Consider the following 15786-nt stretch of genomic DNA (forward strand, 5'->3'; position numbering starts at 1 on the left):
TTGCCCTTGTCGTTTTTGGCAGGAGAGACTCGAGAAACTGGGGAGGAGCCAACATCCTCAGACGAAAATGTGCCGTCTGTTGAGTTTTCTGATCTAGAGGTTCACAGGGAAAATTTTGCCACAGAACAGTTAAAAGACCCCACACTGATAAAAGCACAGGAAAATGTGGTAAAAATAGATGGCGGACTAGTGAACCCAGATAAGACTTGCGCTTACCCATACTTCATAGTGGAAAGTGATCTATTGTATTGAGTTGCTCAAGGGGTGTAAGCAACCATTGAGCAACTTGTAGTGCCCAAACCTTACAGGGAGTTGGTGTTGAAGTTGGCCCATGGGCACCTTCTGGGAGGTCATTTGGGGGCAGAAGAAAACAGAGAGAGAGAGTGTTGCAGAGATTCTATTGGCCTGGGGTAATGAAGGAAATAGAAAATTATTGTTCCTCCTGCCCTGTGTGTCAGAAGTAAGCACCTATGCCACATTTCCCTAACCCGCTGGTACCTCTTCCCATCATTGAGGTCCCCTTTGAGAGGGGGCATCAGTACATTTTGGTTATACTGGACTCTGCCACCTGCTATCCAGAAGCGATTCCTCTGCAAAATACCTCTGCCAAGACGATAGCCAAAGAGCTATTTCTTGTTTTTAGCCGTGTAGGTATTTGTAAGGAACTGCTTACGGACCAAGGTAGACCCTTTATGTCCCGGGTTATGAAAGAGCTATGCAAGTTGTTCAAAGTGACACAATTGCGTACATCTGTGTAGCACTCCCAAATGTGTGGGTTGGTTGAAAGGTTCATCAAAACCCTAAAGCAAATGTTAAAGAAGGTGGTGGATAGAGATGGAAAGGATTGGGACTGTCTAATACCCTATTTGATGTTTGCCATTAGGGAGGTACCACAATCAGACAAAATACAAAGTTACTCTATGGGAGACACCCAAGAGGGCTGTTGGATATCGCCAAGGAAACTTGGGAAAGTGAGAGTTCTCCCCACAGGTTGAGCATGTTGCCCTGATGCAAGATAGAATTGCACAGGTAATGCCAATCATAAATATCAGTTTGCACAGCAGAGGGTGTACAATCGTGGGGCCACCTTTTCCCCGGGGGATAGGGTATTGGTACTAATCCCTATGGTTGAAAGCAAATTCCTGGCCAAAATGGCAAGGCCCATATGAGCAGACGCAGGCTGCTCCCCTCCCTAGTGACCTCTTTCAGTGAGGTGCGCAGGGCAGATGTCCACAAAGAAAAAACCCTCCAAGGCCACCAAGCCACATATCTCGCATCAGTCACAGCCACCCCTTTTTCTGCGGCCGGACGCCATCTTGATCGGGAGACTACAGGCCCTGCTGGCCGATTTGGAAATGGATCCCTGGGAGGTCCCGGTAGCCGCGACGTCAGCCCCCTTGCCTCAAGATAGCACAACTATGATACTGGCCGCAATCGAACAAAGTAGAACTTCACTGCTGATGCTTATAGATCATCTCGCCGAAGAGTGCAACATTATACATAACAATCTGGACAAAATAAGAGGGAGAATGACAGAATCTGAATCCCGAATATCTGCTACGGAAGATCTTACAGCCACCCACGTTACCTCCATTGCTGAGCTGCAATGCACAGTACAGACCCTTGTCGCAAAATCGCATGATTCTGAAAACCGGCTACGACAAAATAATATTAGAGTCCTCGGTCTGCCTGAAGGGGGTGAAGGGGAACGCCCAGCAGAATTTGCTACGTGGTTGAAAGAGTCCATCGGGTGCCCACGGGCCAAGCCATTCCTGGGAACATCCCTAGGCCCTTTTTGGTCTGTTTTCTCAATTATCGTGACAGGGATAGGATCCTTTCTGAAGCGCGCAAATACCCTACGCTCAAACACGGCAATGCCTCTATGCTCCTTTTCCCCGATTTCTCGGCTGAGCTACAGAGAAAGTGGAAAACTTTCAGTGACGCCCGTAAACAGCTTAGAGATAAAAACATTCTGTACAGCATGCTCTACCCCAGCCAACTCTGGATCCAACATGCCGGGACAGTCCGTTTCTTCGATACTCCGCCTGAAGCTGCAGACTGGCTGACCGCTTTGGGATAAAGTTCTCCCATTTCTTGTCTACATTTGATGCACAGAGTTCCCACATCCTAACTTGTTTTTATCCTTCCAATATTGCTACAAGCACCGGAGTTACCTCAGAAGTAACTCTATGTTGAATACACCCCCCCCCCCCCCCCCACTAAGGCTTGCCTCTATAGAAATCAACGGAAGTGGCTACCCCATGAATTTAAGCCACAGACTGAACAAGCCTGTAGACTCTGAAAGAGCGCTGTGACTCTAATCTGGGGTAGTAATTCACTCCGTTTTATGCCCCTTGGATACTATTAGTCACTGACTTTGTTGTTAAAAGTTTTGGGATCAAGCTACAAGTTATGTTGGGGAATAGGCTGCGTGGCAGGGAGTTATTTGTTATGTGTAGGGTCGCTCACCCACCCTTATGTTTAAGTGTGCTCACCACTCATATGCTCTCTCTGTATGCATACTTCAGAATTTTCTTGAGTATTAGACTGCCAGAAACTGTCTCCATACCTCTACTTATTAGTCTGATTGCTCCTGCTAACTATTTTTTCAACAGGTGTACCAATGTCTGAAATTACGCTGCTCTGTTGGAATGTACGGGGCTTAATAACAAGTTCAAAAGGTCCTTATTGTTTACATACCTTAACATGCACAAACCTCATATATTATTTCTCCAGGAGACGCATTTGTCCTCGCCTAGTGCAGGGCTTGGGTCAGGCAAGCTTTTCATGCTACTTAGTCCACATATGCCCGAGGGGTAGCAATACTCATTAACAAATCTCTTCTCTGTAAGGTGGTGAGGGTCATTACAGACCCTGGAGGAAGGTATATCATTCTATTACTGGAAATACATACGGTGTTGTGGGCATTGGTAGATGTCTACTTACCCCCCCCCCCTTGTAGACTTCTCCATATTATATACTCTATATGATAAACTTGCACCCTTCCAATCTGCTCATGTATTAATTGGAGGGGACTTTAACTCTATTCTAGATGCCACTCTTGACTCCTCTAACACACAACGGAAGGGGAACCCTAAACTGAGGCACTGGGCAGACACTTTCACCCTAACGGAACTTTGGAGATGGAGGCACGCCTCTGTCAAGGCTTTTTCACACCTGTCCTCAACTTATAAATCAAGCTCAAGGATTGACCTGGCGTTTGGCAGCACTTCTGTCCTCTCAAAGCTACCCGAGACCTCCTATCTCCCGACGGGGCTCTCAGATCATTCTCCTTTGGAGATACGTCTCAATGTGGGCAAAAAGAGTGATCCTGGCACCTGGAGATTGGCTCTGCGGTGGATCCAAAATAAAAAAGTTGCAGAAACTGTTGCCCCACTATTAGACTCTTACTGGCCTGCCAATGACGATACGGCCTCGGTAGAAACGGTATGGGAAGCTTTTAAAGTGACCACAAGGGGATATTACATTTCAGCCATCAAAGCGGCAAGGGCTGACTAGAAATTCTTGACTTCACAACTTGAAGACCGCGCATCTGAAGCGGCAGACTGCTTTGCACGAAACCCCTCACTGGAGGCCTATCTGCTATTGGCACAGGCGAGAAGAGAGGTAAACCTCCACTATACCACTTTAACAATGATGTAAATTTATTAGCTGGTAGAATTTTCGAGTCAGGTGACAAGAACGGCAGATTGTTAGCTAATCTAGTCGCAGCCCCATGTTACCAGATGGTGGTATCCAAACTGCATACACCTGACGGGGAGATAATTGTGGATAAGGAAGCCATACTCCAGGAATTTGGGAACTTCTTCAGGGAACTGTATAGCCAATCTCCGCCTGTCTCTAATGAAATCATGGCAGAGGAAATTCGGATTCTCTCCCTTCCCTCTCTGGAGTAGGAGGATGTAGAAAAAAAAAAAAAAAACACTAAAACAAATAAACTGGCGCTCAGAGGCTATGAGGCAAATGACTATAAAAGTTAATGGAATTATAAAGTCTAAAAGCTGGATCAATCACGGTGTAATCAGGACAGTGTTGGAAGTCTTGGACAGGAGCCAGGAAACAGTCTATAAAGCAGGAGAGGATCCCTGGAGGATAAGTCATAGGTAAAACAAAACACCGGAATAAAACTTTTCTTTTCTTGTAGGAATTTGTGTGGCCAGATTCACGAAAGGCAGCTCTTCTTGTTGAGAGAAGTCAAACTCCGATCCATCCAGGTAAAAAAGAGAGAGAGGAGCGCCACTAAGTAAAATCATTTATTCACCAATATAAAAACAAAGTATCAACTTACATTTAGGAGCGGTATATAGAACAAACAGATGTGATTCCTGATAGAAGGGGGGAAGGGAACAGTCAGTGATTCCCCGGGGATGCCTCCAAACACAACGCAGTCTGGCGGGGAGGCCAGGACAGTACACAGCCTGTCTCTGCGGGAGGACGGAGCGGCAGCCCAGGAAGCCGCCGCTGTTGTCAATGAGGAGAAAAAACACAACGCGTTTCTGAGCATGCGCAGGGTCTGTACAGCACATGCGCGCTCCTTTATCAAGACACTTGATAGTAATCTGATACACATTGACTACTCCATCCATGCTAACACCTACTAAGACCCTCATGATTCCCCCCTATATTTGAATACTTAGTATTCTAGGCCTAGTACCAAAGTTCCCTCTTGGGAAACTACACCTCTATCGAAGACGAGTAGCACACTATCCTTTCATAGTTCTCCAAATGGAGTGACTGAGCAGAGGTGTTTTATTGTTTGTCTCCTTGTGTTTTTTTTTTTTTTCTGTCACTAATAGTATTGTTTAGGTAGATAACCTGTTAGGTACCAGTTTACGTGGTACTTTTTCGAGCCGGAGCATGCCCCAAGGCTCTGTTTTTGTAACTCTGTTACCCCTTTTGAAAAACCAATAAAGAGAATTTAAAAAAAAAAAAAGTTTGTGCTCCGCAACAAAGAGGTTTTTTTCTGAGCTGCAGGTACAAACATCTGGGGTAGAGCATGATATTATCACCCACCCGGTGAAAGGGTGAACCTAAAACCCTATCACATACCAGAGGCAAGACGGGAGGCAATACGTGAGGAAGTACAGAGAATGCTTGAGTTGGGGATGATAGAGGAGTCCCAGAGTGATTGGTTCATAGTGTTAGTGCCTGAACAGGATGGGAGCTGGTGATTTTGTAACGATTTTCGACAGTTGAATAAAGTTAAAAAATGTGACACCTACCCCATGCCACGTATAGATGACTTGATCGACTGGCTGGGAACAGCCCGATACATGACCACGCTCGATCTGACCAAAGGGTATTGGCAAATTCTCCTAGCTGAGTCAGCAAAGGAGAAAACAGCATTTGTTACGCCAGAAGAAGAATATAGAAGAATGCCGTTTGGGTTACAGAATGCTCCGGCAACATTCCAGCGGAAGATGGATAAGATTATGTGGCCCCATCAGAAGTATGCTGCAGCTTACCTGGACGATGTGATTATCCATAGCACAGATTGAGTCTCACATCTGCCAAAAGTGCAAGCAGTCTTAGACTCTATCCGGAAAGCTTGGTTTACGGCCAATCCAATACCATTGGACAGGAGGAGGCCAAATATCTTGGGTACACTATTGAGAGGGGAGTGATAAAACCCCAAATCAACAAAGTTGAAACGATACAGAGTTGGCCACGTCCCAACAGCAAGAAGCAGGTACAAGCGTTTCTAGGAATTGCTGGCTATTATCGGCGATTCATCCCCCATTTTGCTTCTCAGGCTGTGCCCCTAACCAACTTGACAAAAGGGAAAGAGTCGGTCATGGATAAATGGACCGCAGAGACTGAAGAAGCATTCCAGTCTTTAAAAAAAAAGCCTTATGTAGCCAGCCAGTGTTGTACTCACCAGACTTCTCTAAAGACTTTGTTGTACAAACTGATACATCAGATGGCGGGTTAGGAGCAGTGTTATCCCAAGTTTGGAAGGGGGAAGAGCACCCAGTCATTTATCTCTTCAAAAAATTGAAATCCCATTAGGTAAATTATGCCACGATTGAGAAGGAGTGTTTGGCTGTGACGTGGGATCTAGATTCCCTTCGGTACTATCTGCTAGGTAGACACTTTGACCTGTTTACTGATCACGCTTCCTTCCTCGGATGGCTCGAAACAAGGAGACCAATTGAAGGGTAGATATGTGGTTCCTGGCCCTACAAGAATTTAACTTTATGGTAAAGCATCGCCCTGGGGTTCAGATGTGGAATGTGGATGCTTTCTCCAGTGTTCATGCATGCCTGACTATTGGTGTTCCAACCCCAAGGTCGAAACAAGAGGGGAAGGTGGGGGGGGGGGGGGGGTGACGTTGTATGTGAAGGCAGGCAGGTAAAATCGGCTGGTTGTGTCCAGGATGGCAAATATGTGTGTCCTAGATTCAGGCTCTGTGCAGATTTGTACCACTAGGGGGAAGTGCTGAGTCTTGCAGGGGTAGAGTTAATGAGCCCAGCTGAAGTAAGTTGGGTCATTAAGACCTCTACAAAAACTTCCAGAATGCTTAGGAAGGTGGTCCATCTGGAACCAGTCTTTGTGCCTGTTTAGACTGGGGAGCGTGATGCCTGTCTGTGCAGTGAGACAACGCCTGTGTGGCAAGCCTTTTGCACCTAGCTGATAGCCAGGGAACCTGTGTATGTAGTAAGTGGTCAAGTTGGCAAGGATTTATTTTCATGTTTCCTTTTGTTTTGCTGTTTTTGACCATTGTATACAGTATAGTGTAAGTAAATTATTTTTTCACCTTCACTGCTGTTTGCTGTGCCTAATTTTTGTGTAGTGAACTCTTCCAGGGGGTCAAACACACCCGCTGCCAAGCTAAACCCCTCACAATATATATATCACACAAAAGTGAGCACACCCCTCAGATTTTTGTAAATATTTTATTATACCTTTTCATGTGACAACACTGAAGAAATGACACTTTGCTACAATGTAAAGTAGTAAATGTAAAGCTTGTATAACAGTGTAAATTTGCTGTCCCGTCAAAATACCTCAACACACAGCCTTTAATGTCTAAACCTCTGGCAACAAAAGTGAGTACGCCCCTAAGTGAAAATGTCCAAATTGGGCCCCAAGTGTCAATATTTTGTGTGGCCACTATTATTTTCCATCACTGCCTTAAGCCTCTTGGGCATGGAGTTCACCAGAGCGTCACAGGTTGCCACTGGAGTCCTCTTCCACTCCTCCATGACGACATCATGGAGCTGGTGGATGTTAGAGACCTTGCGCTCCTCATCCTTCCGTTTGAGGATGCCTCACAGATGCTCAATAGGGTTTAGGTCTGGAGACATGCTTGGCCAGTCCATCACCTTTACCCCCAGCTTCTTCAGCAAGGCAATGGTTGTCTTGGAGGTGTGTTTGGGGTCGTTAACTTGTTGGAATACTGCCCTACGGCCCAGTCTCTGAAGGTAGGGAATCATGCTCTGCTTCAGTATGTCACAGTACATGTTGGCATTCATGGTTCCCTCAATAAACTGTAGCTCCCCAGTGCTGGCAGCACTCCTGCAGCCCCAGAAAATGACACTCCTGTACTGCTCACCTGGTTGTCGCCACACACGCTTGACACCATCTGAACCAAATAAGTTTATCTTGGTCTCATCAGACCACAGGACATGGTTCCAGTAATCCATGTCTTAGTCTGCTTGTCTTCAGAAAACTGTTTGTGGGCTTTCTTGTGCATCATCTTTAGAAGAGGCTTCCTTCTGAGACAACAGCCATGCAAACCAATTTGATGCAGTGTGCAGTATATGGTCTGAGCACAGGCTGACCCCCCCACCCCTTCAACCTCTGCAGCAATGCTGGCAGCACCCATACGTCTATTTCCCAAAGACAACCTCTGGATATGACACTGAGCACGTGCACTCAACTTCTTTGGTCGACGATGGCGAGGCCTGTTCTGAGTGGAACTTGTCCTATTAAACCGCTGTATGGTCTTAAAACCATGCTGCAGCTCAGTTCAGGGTCTTGGCAATCTTCTTATAGCCTAGGCAGGGGCGGACTGACAACTCATGGGGCCCCCGGGCAATAGGAGATCCTGGGGCCCCCTGTCCCCGCTCATGTGTTCCCACCCACACTCAAGCCACACCCACACAAATCCCCACCTACATTTTGCACTGCCCACACTACATGCGTTCGTCACAGAATTACATTAAAGAAAGTGCAACAATGGTACCTTTCCAAAATTAAAGTGATTGTAAAGGCTCTTTTTTTTTTTTTTTTTTTTAAATAACAAACATATCATACTTGCCTCCACTGTGCAGCTCGTTTTGCACAGAGTGGCCCCCAAACCTCGACATCTGGGGGTGGCTCTCGCGGCTTCTCCCCACATCAGATAACTCCCTAGGAGAAGCACTCTCACGGGGGGGGGGGGGGGGGGGTGTTACCTTGCAGGTGGGCTCCCGTGTCCAGCATTTGCATCTATAGACACATGTTTACATACATGTGCTCATCCTACATAAAGCTTTTCATATAGAGCATGTGTGGGGATCATGGGGGTGCTTTACATTTTTTTTTTTATTATTTTTATTAACTTTATATCATTTTCACTGATCACCAATGTAAGGAGCATTCTTCCCACTGACCACCAATGTAAGGAGCATTCTTCTCACTGATCACCAATGTAAGGAACATTCTTCTCACTGATCACCAATGTAAGGAACATTCTTCTCACTGACCACCAATGTAAGGAACATTCTTCTCACTGACCACCAATGTAAGGAACATTCTTCTCACTGACCACCAATGTAAGGAACATTCTTCCCACTGACCACCAATGTAAGGAACATTCTTCCCACTGACCACCAATGTAAGGAACATTCTTCCCACTGACCACCAATGTAAGGAACATTCTTCTCACTGACCACCAATGTATAGAAACATTCTTCCCACTGACCACCAATGTAAGGAGCATTCTTCCCACTGATCACCAATGTAAGGAACATTCTTCTCACTGACATCCAATGTATAGAAACATTCTTCTCACTGACCGCCAATGTAAGGAACATTCTTCCCACTGACCACCAATGTAAGGAACATTCTTCCCACTGACCACCAATGTATAGAAACATTCTTCTCACTGACCACCAATGTAAGGAACATTCTTCCCACTGACCACCAATGTAAGGAACATTCTTCCCACTGACCACCAATGTAAGGAACATTCTTCCCACTGACCACCAATGTAAGGAACATTCTTCCCACTGACCACCAATGTAAGGAACATTCTTCCCACTGACCACCAATGTATAGAAACATTCTTCTCACTGACCACCAATGTAAGGAACATTCTTCTCACTGACCACCAATGTAAGGAACATTCTTCCCACTGACCACCAATGTATAGAAACATTCTTCTCACTGACCACCAATGTAAGGAACATTCTTCTCACTGATCACCAATGTAAGGAACATTCTTCTCACTGATCACCAATGTAAGGAACGTTCTTCCCACTGACCACCAATGTAAGGAACATTCTTCCCACTGACCACCAATGTAAGGAACATTCTTCCCACTGACCACCAATGTATAGAAACATTCTTCTCACTGACCACCAATGTAAGGAACATTCTTCTCACTGACCACCAATGTAAGGAACATTCTTCCCACTGACCACCAATGTAAGGAACATTCTTCCCACTGACCACCAATGTATAGAAACATTCTTCTCACTGACATCCAATGTAAGAAACATTCTTCCCACTGATCACCAATGGAAGGAACAATCTTCCCAATATTTATTTAATCCATATTGAGCACTATATTTGATTGGCTGCTTCTGCTTGGCACACACGCACAATCACAATCACGCACATGATGATGAAGTCATCATCATGTGCGATTGTGCGTGTTTGCCAGGCCTAAGCAGAAGCAAACAGCTAATCAAATATAGTGCTCAATATGGATTCAATAAATATGCTTAGCCATAGATATCATAAATGACTACAGGAGATGTCCAGAGACTGCGAATGCGACAACAGGAAATAACCAGACTACGAATGCGACTACAGGAGATAACCAGACTGGGGATGCGACTACAGGAAATAACCAGACTGCGAATGCGACTATAGGAGATAACCAGAGACTAGGGATGCGACTACAGGAGATAACCAGAAACTAGGGATGCGACTACAGGAGATAACCAGACTGCGAATGCAACTACAGAAAATAACCAGACTGCGAATGCGACTACAGGAAATAACCAGAGGCTGCGAATGCGACTACAGGAAATAACCAGAGGCTGCAAATGCGACAACAGGAAATAACCAGACTGGGGATGCGACTACAGGAAATAACCAGAGACTGCGAATGCGACTACAGGAAATAACCAGAGACTGGGGATGCAACTACAGGAAATAACCAGAGACTGCGAATGCAACTACAGGAAATAACCAGACTGCGAATGCAACTACAGGAAATAACCAGACTGCGAATGCGACTACAGGAGATAACCAGAGACTGGGGATGCGACTACAGGAGATGACCAGAGACTGGGGATGCGACTACAGGAGATGACCAGAGACTGGGGATGCGACTACAGGAGATGACCAGACTGCGAATGCGACTACAGGAAATAACCAGAGACTGGGGATGCGACTACAGGAGATGACCAGAGACTGGGGATGCGACTACAGGAGATAACCAGACTGCAAATGCGACTACAGGAAATAACCAGAGACTGCGAATGCGACTACAGGAAATAACCAGACTGCGAATGCGACTACAGGAAGTAACCAGACTGCGAATGCGACTACAGGAAATAACCAGATTGCGAATGCAACTAAAGGAAGTAACCAGAGACTGCGAATGCGACTACATTAAATAACCAGAGACTGCGAATGCAACTACAGGAAATAACCAGAGACTGCGAATGCGACTACGGGAAATGACCAGACTGCGAATGCGACTACAGGAAATGACCAGACTGCGAATGCGACTACAGGAGATAACCAGAGACTGCGAATGCGACTACAGGAGATAACCAGAGACTGCGAATGCGACAACAGGAGATAACCAGACTGCGAATGCGACTACAGGAAGTAACCAGACTGCGAATGCGACTACAGGAGATAACCATAGACTGCGACTGCGACTACAGGAAATGACCAGACTGCGAATGCGACTACAGGAAATGACCAGACTGCGAATGCGACCACAGGAAATGACCAGACTGCGAATGCGACTACAGGAGATAACCAGAGACTGCGAATGCGACTACAGGAGATAACCAGAGACTGCGAATGCGACTACAGGAAATAACCAGAGACTGGGGATGCGACTACAGGAGATGACCAGAGACTGGGGATGCGACTACAGGAGATAACCAGACTGCGAATGCGACTACAGGAAATAACCAGAGACTGCGAATGCGACTACAGGAAATAACCAGACTGCGAATGCGACTACAGGAAGTAACCAGACTGCGAATGCGACTACAGGAAATAACCAGATTGCGAATGCGACTACAGGAAATAACCAGATTGCGAATGCAACTACAGGAAGTAATCAGAGACTGCGAATGCGACTACAGGAAATAACCAGAGACTGGGGATGCGACTACAGGAGATGACCAGAGACTGGGGATGCGACTACAGGAGATAACCAGACTGCGAATGCGACTACAGGAAATAACCAGAGACTGCGAATGCGACTACAGGAAATAACCAGACTGCGAATGCGACTACAGGAAGTAACCAGACTGCAAATGCGACTACAGGAAATAACCAGATTGCGAATGCAACTACAGGAAGTAACCAGAGACTGCGAATGCGACTACATTAAATAACCAGAGACTGCGAATGCAACTACAGGAAATAACCAGAGACTGCGAATGCGACTATAGGAGATAACCATAGACTGCGAATGCGACTACAGGAAATGACCAGACTGCGAATGCGACTACAGGAAATGACCAGACTGCGAATGCGACTACAGGAAATGACCAGACTGCAAATGCGACTACAGGAAATGACCAGACTGCGAATGCGACTACAGGAGATAACCAGAGACTGCGAATGCGACTACAGGAGATAACCAGAGACTGCGAATGCGACAACAGGAGATAACCAGACTGCGAATGCGACTACAGGAAGTAACCAGACTGCGAATGCGACTATAGGAGATAACCAGACTGGGGATGCGACTACAGGAGATGACCAGGTAGCCAGTTTTAAAATTCAAACTTTCAGCAATGCACAGCTATACAGGGGGATAAACAACATTTCCAGGGATGCTTTAGCAAAAAAAAAGGGGTCTACAGGCCGGGTATATACGGTAGGCAGAAGGACCTACCTGACCAGTCGGGCTCACCTCCCGCTCTCAGAGGTCCGGGGCTTTCGTCGGTAGGGGCGGGGCTTTCATCAATAGGGGACGGGGCTTTCATAAATAGGGGCGGGGCTTTTGTCTGTAGGGGGCGGAGCTTTCGTCGGTAGGGGCGGGGATTTTTGTGGTCCAGAGAGGAGCTCTCAGAAGTGCAGGAGAGACGCTCTATACAGACTCAGACTACATGAGGAGGGGCGGGGCAGGGCAGGGTCAGAGCGTCAGTGGAGCTCCCTGCCCCACCCCTCCCTGCTGACAGAGCCTCTCTCATCCTAAGCCGAGGTCTGCTCTGGCAGCGGGCTGGCCGCGGCGACCGGGAGGACGGGGTTTTCGTGCGGTGCGGCGGGCGGCTTTTTTCCACTGCTGACTGAGCAGCTCATGGGGCCCCTCCTGACGTCGGGCCCTCGGTCGGCGACCGAGTGACCGAATGGTCAGTCCGCCCCTGAGCCTAGGCCATCTTTATGTAGAGCAACAATTCTTTTTTTCAGATCCTCAGAGTTATTTGCCATGTTTAACTTTCAGTGACCAGTATGAAAGAGAGTGATAACACCAAATTTACCACACATGCTCTCCATTCACACCTGAGACCTTATAACACTAACTGGTCACATGACACTGGGGAGGGAAAATGGCTAATTGGGCCCAATTTGGACATTTTCGCTTAGGGGTGTACTCACTTTTGTTGCCAGCGGTTTAGACATTAATGGTTGTGTGAGATGTTTTGAAGGGGACAGCAAATTTACACTGATATACAAGCTTTAAACTCACTACTCTACATTATACAAAGTGTAATTTCTTCAGTGTTGTCACATGAAAAGATATAATAAAATATTTACACAAGTGTGAGGGGTTTAATCACTTTTGTGAAATACTGTAAATCCGGTATGATAATAATAATAACAATGGAATAAGCAGCTTGAGAAACAAGTATTATTTTACAAAGCACTGCATATAATGCACTGAGTATCCTGTGATGCACAGGGATGTTTCTGGCAAAAGTAATTTATGGCGAAATAACCCTTTTTAAGGTGTATGTAAACCTTTTTAGTTTTGAATAGTGTAGGATTAGAACCTTCAAGGTTTTTTTTTATTTATTTTTTTATTTTTTTGCTCTATGTGACTTTTGGGGAGAGTTCCTTTCATTTCCTGTCCCGGTGACACAACGGGACATAAAGTTGGCTATACACACCACATTTAGAAATACGTGGTTTTACTGGATTGAGTTCTCATACACTGATGAATTCAAATGACTACTAGTGGCCTAAACTGGTTGATTTCTAGGGTACGCTGTGGTTAGACTGCCGGAGGTCACAGGCCCCTCTTCAATACCATCACATCGACTGCAGACAGGCCCTTTTCCCTGGCTCTGCCCATGCACACATCGCCAGTGGCACCTTCCCCCTATTATCCTCTCCTCGCTTCTTTTTCTCCCTATCCCCCCCTTAAATATCCTACTATATGACATGCAATACATCCCAATGTAATTCCTCCTCTTCTATCCCCTCTTGACTTCAGGTAAATATCTGCTCTAACCACTGCATGGCTACTGTGGGGTCCCCTTTGATGTCATAATGCAATTTGTATGATGGATACACTGTGTCACCTTCTACTGGTACAGGCTACTGGATCTCCCGGACAGCCAATACTCACTGTCTTATTATCATATTCTGGGAGACCTGGCCTGTTCCCTCTGTACAACCTCTACTACGTGTAATGCTTTTAATATAACGATTGTAGTTTATACTATGTTGAGCCCCAATGCCTATGCAATGGATTTTTCTATTTGTCTGTAGTACCCTGGGGTTTAGTCAGGGAGCTCCTCACAAATGTACTTGCCAGGAGTAGGTATCTTGGTCGATTGATAGAGATCTATTGATTTCTCCCTAAGTTTGGCCTTGTTGCACTTTTCTCTTCTACCACTAGGTGGCCGGGTGATTGGTGGTACTAGATATGAAAAGAGCAACCGAAGGTCAGGTTATGAGTATATGGGGTATCTCAGCCAATGGGCAGGGGTTTTCTTGAATCCCTTGGCCTGCTGGGAGAACCTATATATTCGGGCGAGGTCTGGTGATCTATGTTCGGTGCCACCTGGACGGCTGTCTGGGTGGAAGTGTGTTGTACGCCCCAGGCTGCTGGCCAGAGATTGAGCCTATCCCGGGGGCATCTGGCTGCCAGGCTGTTTGAGGGTCTATACAGAAGTAAGAGGGCAGCGCAGGGTTGGGATTGTAGGTTGCGGTCCAACCAAAAGTGTCGGCTCTGCTAGGCCGGAAAACCTGTCGTGGTCGGAGGTAGAAGTGGAACTGTTGCCACTAAGGGACCAACCACCTTTACCAGGGACCACAGTGAGTAACTGAAGCAAGTACCGGAACCGCATTCTCACTGAGAGGGCACGGTAGAAAATCGGAAATCTTCAGGCGGTGATCAAGTCAGGGACCCAACCCGCGGAGGAGACGTTTGCAGAGCAGCCTTGTGAGTAAAGTCAGGAACCTCGCCGGTTAGCAGGGGTGAAGCTTGAGAAGTATCTGGAGTGCCAAGCTAGGGAACCAGGAGGGAAGCATGGATGACGCTTGAGGGGATACCACTGCAAACCTTGGAGAAGCTAAAGGGATTCAGTCAGTGAATCAGCAGGTCTAGTGAGAGACCAGGAGCTCAGTGTTGAAGAACTATAAGAGGCAGTTGTAGTGAAGCTGAAAGGACTATTACGTTTGAGTTAGGAACTGTTAAGGACTGTTACCATAGTGTTATGGAAATTTTATGAAGATGTATTGTCATAGTGTTTCCCAGTGTTAGTTCTCCTGCAGCCCGCCCTAAAGAGCTGACTGGGGCAGACTGACGCTGGTTGAGATCTGTCTGGTAGTGAAAAGCTTCTTGGGGACGCAGAGAAGTGTTTGCAGAGTGGGGATATGTCTGCCAGCGAAGGGCCCCTGTGCGATGCACAGAACAATTATCAGGGGGGATGTGTTCGCTCTGCAAAGACATTATTGGTTTAAGGGATGTACGCTTGTGTGTCTCTGTGTGTCTGATCAGCACATAGCGGGACCATAGTGTGCACCTGCAGTTAATCTCCCATCCACAGGAACGGTAGTATAATCCGGGTATGTTTTGTTCTATGAACAATGCAGAATAAGGATTCACGCCAATGGTAAAAACGGGAGCCTTTGAATTGTTATGGTCTGGGAGAGCGTCCATGATTTCAAGCCATACGGCTTCCTCTCTTACTGGAGAGCATGGCTTCCAGGTACAGGGGGCGGGAAATCGTACACGCTGCCCCCGCCCAGACACTCCCTAGTTCATTTCCTGTTTGAAGGAATGCCAGTGCTTGATTGTTCAAATTGTGAAACCATCAGGCTCTATTGTTATATGAATAAAGATTGCTCCCAGGATCAGGTCAGTTGGTCGAGCGATGGAGCTAAGAATGTAAGAGGACGGTGACT

The sequence above is a fragment of the Aquarana catesbeiana genome, linkage group LG10, assembly GCF_042186555.1.
Source record: "Aquarana catesbeiana isolate 2022-GZ linkage group LG10, ASM4218655v1, whole genome shotgun sequence".
NCBI classification, from domain to species: Eukaryota; Metazoa; Chordata; class Amphibia; order Anura; family Ranidae; genus Aquarana; species Aquarana catesbeiana.